The sequence below is a fragment of the Varroa jacobsoni genome, unplaced genomic scaffold, assembly GCF_002532875.2.
Source record: "Varroa jacobsoni isolate VJ856 unplaced genomic scaffold, vjacob_1.0 scaffold_441, whole genome shotgun sequence".
NCBI lineage: Eukaryota > Metazoa > Arthropoda > Arachnida > Mesostigmata > Varroidae > Varroa > Varroa jacobsoni.
In genome coordinates, this window is record NW_019213343.1 from 269,846 (window position 1) to 277,795 (window position 7,950).

Here is a 7,950-nt window from a genome sequence, read left to right on the forward strand (position 1 = left end):
TTATGTCTGATCAGTTACCAGCTTCGTGATTTATTTAAATCGTTAGGGCTATTGTTCATATCGTTGATATTAATTCACTGCAGAGTTAAGTTTGACGCACTTAAATGTCATAGCATCCTCTACTACAAATATATTCGGCATTTTCTCAATACTTTTACAATTTCAGTGCTTTAGAACGGTACTGATACAGAGAGCAGTCACATTTAAAATGGGAAACATTCCGTTCGGTCGTTAACTAACGTAAATTTGGTTTTGGCACTTTTGTGTCGAACTTCATACCGTTAAGGAACACTCAAAACTTCGGCAAAACATTTTTTTCGGACACTGATCTATTGCACAATTCTATTTGTAACTTAAATCACTCATTAAGTTAAAAATGTTTGCAAATTGTCTTTTATATCGATCAACCGACAGCAAGAAATACCCAGTCTGGTGAGCCAAATTGTAGAAGTTAAACAAACCTATGACAACTTTTATAACAACGTTTCAGTACATGATGCAATTGTTTACAATGAGGCAACAGCTCTACTTGTAGCAATAATCATAATTTTAGAGTATGACATAAATTTTAACTCCGCAGGGAGAGCTGCAACCTTTGTTGGGTCGTGAAAGCAATTAGTATGCCTACAACAATAGAAGCAATGAAAGAACTAATTTATATAGTAGACAAAGCTTTAGAGTTCGACCGCTCAAAATTTTTCTAACTATTCGTCCTTACCTGCCTATGTAAACTATCTTTTTTACCTATTTGTCGCCTGTACTGGCTTTCTTAATGTAGATTTATGTCGACGGTATAACTTGTATTCTCATTTAAATCACGAAGGCTGAGGTCGAGCGTACGCACTTCATAGCTTTTGTAGGGATGTTCAAAAAGGAAGTTATGAAGTACTCTAAGCACCCGAGCATCGGTTATGAACAACGACTTCATTCGGGTTTGGATGTAGTAACAAAATCTGAGGACGAAAATAGACCTCCTGTCTGGTTAATACATTATATTCTACATCAGGGAGTTGGAGCTATAATTTTATAGCACGTGAAACCTTCCTAGCCGGAAAAAAATGGGTTTTGTTGAGAAAGCTAGCTGTTACTATGGGTTGCACGTGCGCCCCAGTGGATTGACATTGACAGCTGGATATATTGCGGACTGCATTGTCGATCCAAAAACAGGTTCTAACGTTCTGAAATAATGGTGAATTGGAGCAATTGCTCTTTTTGAAATACCGCGATCAACGGCTTTCCTCACAGACAACGTACTAAGAAGTACTAGCTCCGTTCGATAGCTTTGTAGTTGTTCATAGCAATTTTGTTCGCAGTAGAACCCATTTTTAGCTCTCGTTCCCTACGGCGGCTCGAAGCATTGCGGCTTGACGTTCATCTCTATTCGATGTATCTTTTTATTTGAATCCTAAAACTGATTTCTACCCTATAAACCTTCGAGTACAAAACCACTGACTTATAATGCACAGATTCCTATACCTTCGTATATTGCGTTGCGATTGACTCCATAGCGAGATAGAGTATCGCTTATCCAAAGCTCAAAGAAATGTGAAGTTGAATGTCGCACAAGATCTTTCAATGTCTGCTAAAAAAGGACGAGAAAAAGACAGACTAAAGAAATGAGTGCAGACAGCTTCGACTACACGAAGGTCTAGGGAGACAGACCACAGAGCAATAATCATTTGAAGTCTTCGAAGGCTAAAAACGGAACAACAGTGACAACTGGAGGGGAAATTGAAGGAAAGTTGGCAGAGATATACAATGAATGACTCGTATACACAACCTGGACGAGCGAAGCATGAAGCTCCTGTTCTATTGGCCGCTACTTAGAGGATAGCGAGGTAACACGCTGCGAGAGGCACATCTAGGTACAATTCGGAACAAGGTAAAGAATATATCATGACACGCTTACCCCCGACTTTTAGCTGATAGAAAAAGTGCGAATTAGAGGGTGAGGCTGAATGAGGATGTAGAGGGACATATTGACAGTAGAGCTGTCCAGCGGTTCTGTGGTGAGGATGGACGAACAAACGTGCGATTGGTTCAGAAGTACCTTTTTTCTCTGTTGGCCGACGTCGATTACTACCGGTGCGTGTCAGAGAGCAGTAGACTCGCAGTAGTGCTACTTGTGTTAATTTATAAGCTTACTATACATTCACATGAGGTAATCGTCATCCAGAACGTTACAAAAGACCTGCTACTAAAAAGGGGCAAAACGGGACTGAAAGTAGGAAGGGGGCAAAAGGCCCGCTAGTGAAGTCGCAAGTAGCAGTAGACAGTCTAGATAGCCAATAATCTACTGGTGCAATCTCCCGATATCTGGTGGACTTAGAGTTCTATAGGACTGTAAAGGAATCGAGAGTAAACGTAGATTGCTGGGGCAACTGCGAAGGGGCGGGCTTGTGTCTACCCTCGTGTCCTACACTCCCAATGTACCTTGATGACTGGCAATCAAGAGCAATAGTGAAGAGAGAAGCTTGCTGAGGAAGAAAAGTTCCTGGATTTTTCAGTTGGCAATACGAAGGGAACGATGACTATGCGAGCACGCGGCTCGGTGGTAGAGATGCTGAGTGAAGAATCGAACGAAATAGCCTCGTTTAAAAGTCAACGCCTTCGATAAGTGAGTGCGCGAAAAACCCGCCTCGATGAATGAACAAGACATATAGCAAAAGGTAAGTTGTGATCTCTTCGATCAAAGGGAACGCAACCACTTCTTGCGGACGTCGACCTGCTGCCTGTATGCGGACTTTCTCTGCATTGTATTGAATAGACTACGTGTAGCTAGTTAAATCAATTCCCACCAAACTGCACTAAAGAGTATGCAAGAACCTGGACCGAAGGAAGTTAAAACAATAACCTCGCACTTCGCTTGTGCCGACTTCGTTGGTTACCAAGCGGCCCATCGTAGTTTAAGCCAGCAAATGACGAATATCGGCGTGAATGTAGAAACGCCAAGTCGGGCTTGTAATAAAAGTTGATAGGTAAATCTCGGACGCAAGAGATCGAAGCGTGTCAACACGATATGTTTACGAAGTAATTGCCTGTCGATGAATACATGTTCTATTAATCATTTTTTCTGTACGTCCTCCGACTGATTTCCTTGTTCGCCTATGCACATCCATGTGAACTATCATTGGGTGACTGTGAGTCCAACGCATGCCGTCCACATGCATCGACGTCTCAACTGGTGAGGATTGTTTTCGTGATTATTATTGCAGTTATTGGTATTAGTGTAATTATATATATATGGGTGCAGAGTGTGTTATAATAAGTACTGTGTATAATAGAGGGACGGTGTACTACTACTGTTGAGCCCAAATACAACTAACCTTTGCTGACCGATTTCGACATTCGCCTGCGTCAAGGCGGTATGTGTAGGAAAGGGCCAGTGTGTAGAACTGAGTGAAGTGCCTGTGTATAAAAAGCCGTTGTCCTATGTGCCCTCGAGTAGGTAAGGTTTGGCGTAAGGCGACAGCTGGCAGGTGCGGGTAGCGTCTACGCTTCGCATGCGGACAACTGTGCATTCGGCACATGACCACACAGTTTACAACGAAGCTGAACATCAAATGAGGAGGACAAATGATCAGGAGGGCATTGCGTCGATAGTCAACTACTACAATGTCGGAAGGAAGATCACTCTCAACACAGACATGTATATATACCGTGCAAGAGCCGTGGCTTCAAAGCTTCATGATCGTATTCGGTAAATCGCTATGAGCGAAAACTAATATAAATTGAAGCCGCCTACCGCTCCTCTGTCATAGACGAAACAAAATTCAAAGGACGACAAAGTTCTGCATATTTTCCCCACCGTCCCGTCTCCCCTTGTCCATGCATTTGCTGTGCATCCAGCCGCAAGCGCTGAATCTTCAAACTTTCACTCAAAGACTCGTTTCCGCTTACCTTACATTAGTAGTGTATTAACATTACGACGTTACAACCACTTGGCCAAAGGCACGTACAACGTCGGCATGAAGCTGACAATCCCACCCTACGAGATTTTGCCCAGGACAAAATCTCATATGAAAGCGGGTCGTCCATTCGTGTTGCGCTTTGCTGCTACCAAGAATAGCACCTGATGTGGCAGCACTTCCTTTTCCTCACTGAGGCAATTAATAATATGATAAACATGACGCTTTCGACGTTGCGGCCAACAGTATGGTAGAATGCAGCGACGGCAGAAGTGAAAGAAAGGTTGAAAATTATACGAACTCTCAGAAGAGTCGAGCGTCATCAAACTATGGCGTCGTCATGCTGACCCAAGACCACCATTCAACACGGGAAAAGTCTGCTTTGAGGGGCCTGCCGGCAGCAGAGGGTTACGTTGAGGCATCGAACGAGCCTATAAAAGGGAAATTATTGGTAGGAAATTGATGTAACTTGCTGGGCGGATTGGAACTAAAGTATTAGCTGCTCAAGCCGTTAGTCAATTTTCTCTCGATGCTTTTGTGAAGCGTTTAATTAGCGTAATTGAGATAGTCGTAGAGAGCATCATGAATAACTATTAAGAGAAATCATAAAAATATTTGGAGTGATAAATATAGCGTTTTAGAGACCAGTCAAGATTACACTATGTAGATTCACTGCGTCTATCTGCACGGAAATGTAGAGCCCATATACATATATATATAATTTATCCAGTCATGAAGGGGAATCCTTCTTTCGGGACAATTTGATGGTTTTAGGAACGAAGCAATGATCATTCGCGAAAAATTGGAATCGCTCTTAAAGGGTCTTGTTGGCTCCCAGTAAGATCCACATATGACTAACGTAAAGAAAATCAACATATGTTAAAAAATAGTGGTTTGCATTTAAATGACTGTCGTTGTAAAGACTTCGTAATGTCATAGAAAACGGGCTGACATGCTACTCCCTTGTTACGAAATACAAGACGAAAATAGTGGATGTTTCTGTGTTATAGTCCGTTGAGGCCTTACTTAGTCTTGTAACACAGCATCTGACATGCTACACGAAATGAACGGGTTGTCGTTCGAGTGAAACTACGAGAATAACAATAGAGTACTGTGGTGGTGGTTGTTTTTTTCTGTCGAAACTGTTATTTCAAACCGCCGCATAGAGCACTATCATCATTCAACGCAGCGTAAACCTCTATCTATTTTAAATGCACCAAAATGTTGCGGTAAATTTGCATGGTTTTGGTCTTGGGGCGCAATGCTTGCCCCAGATGCTCGATGCGTTTCTTTCGATACCGGTTTCAGTTCAGTTAAACCGTCATTATTTACGTATGATCAATGGTAACAAGCTGTTTTCTATTTCTTTTACATTCGGAAGCTTTCGGCCGAAGTACTAGCTAGGCTTCGTCGACTGGCCTTCGGATAGGCTTGCATAGATCGAAAACAGGCTTTCATGTCATTTGCGGCATCTAGATACAAGTATATACGGTTGGTAATAGCTTTATCTGTAAATTACTCGATCCTATTTCGAGCTTCGTGCGAATCATGGAGTTTCTTCCCTGTGCTAGTGTATACTATTATCTGAGTTAGTTTGTACGTGTCTCCAAAGCTTTACTGGCGGTATGTCATTGTGGTCGTAATAAGCTGGGCGAGCTGTTTAGCTATGCATAGTTTTTTTCTAGTCAGCGCCGGACATTAGTAGCAGTTTAAGAAGGACATGGATTGTTAACTTGTCGAGACGAAACGATAGCCGCATACAAGCTCGAAACAAGTTGGGCTTCAAGGGGAAGCTCATGGGGTAGCTAAGTGCCGAAATCCTGTAAAGAACAGATTAACTAGCTACTGACTGTCGCCGTTATGCGAACTTGCCGGCAGTTACATCATGCGGACCGGAACGTTGCGTCGATCTGCCACTGCTCACCGTGATCAATATAGGTCGAAGGCGTGTTATTAATTATTGAGAGAGGAACGCAGCATGGAAGATCAAGTTCGTTTGATTTCATTATACGGGTTTCTGTATTTCAAACAAAACAAATTGGATAAATATACGCAACGATTGACGTTATGTACACGTACAGATGATATGAGGACATACAGCGTTCAACAGCTAAATAAAAGCTAACGTTTTTAAAATACAGATCCGGTTAATTGTTCCACTCTAGTTCTTTTAGACGTATTAATAAGGCAACGTGTATGTTCGGACAAAACTTTCGAATTCAATTGAAGTCTGCCATCTTTTCTATTACTAACACAATCTTGTGTTAATTTTTCCACACTCTATAAACAAGTAAACTACGTAACCTTCAGCGCTCTGGAACTACCCATAGTACTATGCAAAAATAACAAACCTAATTATTCTAGTAAAATTCTTAACTTTCTTATTTGCAAACAATCCTTAATATCTACGGCGGAACCCGACGGTTCGACCGCTTTCGAAGTCCTGCGATGGGTTCGCACGAATGAGTGAGAGAGGGTCGAATCAATTACTCGTTATTTTCCCATGATTATTGCATTAGCTGTACGATCGTCTACAGGTACGCATTGAGCTTTCTTTTTCACGCCCCGTATCGGAGACTTTTCATACGAAAGTAAAACGCTTCGGGTCATGCTTGCCGATGATTGCTCATTTGCGAACGGCCTTCGCGTCTGAAGACGCTTGCAATTTAGCCATATTATTAGATTAGCCTGTACCGAAAAGAAGGTATCGTCTTCCGTATTCCACATCGTTCGCCTTTCAAAAAAACGACAGTGGCGCCAACGAACCAGCAAGAGTTAACGCTAGTACGCCAAGCTGGTCAAACTGTCGTATTTGCCCCTGACTACATTATATTTACTGGTTCGTAGTAGACAGTATGTTGTGGGAATCTCACGAATCAGGTAAAAATACAAAATTAGTAGAAATATTGGAAAATATACATTTGTATAGTTTTTCATAGATCAAACTAAACCATCTATGCTCAAGCTTCTTTCGTTATAGTATCTTTCATTTTGAGAGAACTAGCATGTATTAAGGCGCCACGCGAACCAAACGTTCACCATAAATATTAACAGCAATATTAGTGACTGCCCGTCCGCTGTACGAAGTTACATGTCACTGCCGTGGCCATACTTGGACCCGTCTGACGTGTCCTGGATCCATATGGCCTATGCAGGATCACACAGTCAGCATTTCATCGCGCCAAGTCGCAGGACTCGCCGAGTGTGTCCATGGCATTACACATAGCAGTTAGGTGCCAGCTCAGATGAGTAAGCAAACGTTTGTACGATGATAGGGAATAATTATTTTTCCAATTTGTGGGAAAGGAGGTTAATGCTTTATAAAAAAAAAACACGATCTGCTCCCATAAAAACGATAGATTGCCTTGTACACACTGTGATAGTAGCACAGTGTTCCCATCATTGTCCTGATAACCTGTTGGAAAAGTGCGTCCGACACTTATTCCCACTGACGGCTCCCTCAGAGAACCAAATCTTTTTCGCTTCCACCTCATTTTTCGTCTTAGTTATTGAGTTAAAGTCTATTTACATACTCTGCTCGTCATATTCACATTATTATCATAATTTCAAGTGCCAAATATCTAATGCAGACCAATCGAATGCTCGACTTTAGGCTTACGCTATTCTTTTCAATTGCTATGTCTTTTTATTATTTTTTTTTTACGTTTAGCGACAAAGTAAAATATCATTCGTTGGTCTACTACAGCCTTCACATGTTATGAAATTTCCAGGTTCGGGACAATATCTCCAGATAGATTCGTTTAGATCGGGCCAACAGATGACAATGCCGAGTTGTTGTTAATGCTATTAGCAAGACAGCGGCTCCCTACAGAGGATCATTGTTTATATACAGTGACGAGTCCTTCTGTGATCGTTGGCTAATGACAATTGTTACGCATGAGTACGCGTCACTTTCGTATTCGTGACCGATTTAGTAAACCAAACAGGTTATTTCCACAGGAATTCAGATCTACGATATCATTGCAATTTTGAATCGCCGTATATGATATTTCCTCACTGTGGCTCATGACTGATTTTTAAA